Source organism: Coffea arabica, chromosome 6c (genome assembly GCF_036785885.1).
Source record: "Coffea arabica cultivar ET-39 chromosome 6c, Coffea Arabica ET-39 HiFi, whole genome shotgun sequence".
Lineage (NCBI taxonomy): Eukaryota > Viridiplantae > Streptophyta > Magnoliopsida > Gentianales > Rubiaceae > Coffea > Coffea arabica.
The window spans coordinates 26,307,485-26,308,841 of record NC_092320.1 but is presented as its reverse complement, the minus strand read 5'-3'; the positions used below and the strand labels follow the sequence as shown (position 1 = coordinate 26,308,841).

The 1,357-nt window shown below is 43.4% G+C and overlaps 1 pseudogene; it reads left to right on the top strand.

Annotated features, from left to right (window-relative positions):
- The first annotated feature begins 423 nt into the window (after positions 1-423).
- On the top strand, positions 424-1,038 carry LOC113693558 (large ribosomal subunit protein uL13y-like; annotated as a pseudogene).
- The last annotated feature ends 319 nt before the right edge of the window (positions 1,039-1,357 follow it).

The following is a 1,357-nucleotide window of genomic DNA, read 5'->3' as shown; positions in this document are numbered from 1 at the left end:
TTAAGTTTATTTATTTATTTTATTTTATTTTGTTTTGGGTCTCTTATTTTATTTTATTTTATTTAAGGTTAAAAGTATTTCTTATCTACTAAATTTCAGGAAAAGAAAAAGAAAAAGGAAAAAGGAAAAAGAAGAAAAAGTAAAAAATGACAAGTGGAGGGGGCATGCATGGGGACAAGTGTCCCTTTGGATACTAGACAACAAAGCACCTAGGGGTGAGAGGTTGGAGACACTTGTAGGATAGGGATTTGGGGAAAAAAAGAAAAAACAGGAAAAAGAGCAAAGGGGCTGAGGGCAACAACGGAGAGGATAGAGGAGACAGCAGAAAAAGAAAACAGGGGAGGAGGTCGGCTGAAAAAAAAAAGGGGAAGGCAAAGGTTAGCGGCTGAGAAAGCAAGGCAAAGAGCGGGGAGAGAGTCTTCTGTAGTGTGGAAGGAAGGAGCAAAAATGGTGTCGGGATCAGGAATCTGTGTGAAGCGAGTGGTGGTGGACGCGCGCCACCACATGCTGGGGCGATTGGCATCCGTTATAGCTGAGGAGCTGCTTAATGGGCAGAAAGTGGTGGTGGTCCGATGAGAGGAGATTTGCCTCTCCGACGGTCTCGTTCGTCATAAAATGAAGTGCCTCCGATTCCTCCGCAAGCGCATGAACACCAAATCTTCCCATGGCCCTATCCATTTCTGCGCCCCTTGTAAAATCCTCTGACGCACCATCCGAGGGATGATTCCGCATAAAACCAAGAGAGGAGCAGCTGCCCTGGCGAGGTTGAAGGTGTACGAGGGAGTACCTCCGCCTTACGATAAAACCAAGAGGATGGTTATCCCTGATGCTCTCAAGGTTTTGAGGCTCCAGGCTGGTCATAAGTACTGCTTGCTGGGCCGGCTATCATCTGAAGTTGAGTGGAACCACGCTGATACAATCAGGGAGCTAGAGGCTAAGAGAAAGAAGAGGGACTTGGCGGAGGAATTGAAGCTCGCCGTACGCTCACCGAATCCACCATCATCCCCTACGAAATTTCACCAAGCAGGAGCACGGTAAGCTATTGGTTTTTCCCTTTTTAAATTTCAGTTCTTGTCCAGTTTTGAAATGGATTTTCCATGGTTTTATTTATTGCAATTTTCCTGTTAATTAGCTTAAATTTCTTAATACATATGCTTATATGTTGATTGGACTGGAATTTGATTGGGTTTGCTGATGATTTTGGGGCGGATTATAACATCAATCGAACAAAGATTTGCTGAATTTTTTTTATACCCATTTAGTGTTTGATAAAATGCCCAATTGAGAGTTCTACTTGAAAATGATCTGCCTACGTTTTGTGTGTGAGGAAAATGAACATTCGGCTAATTTAGTGCTT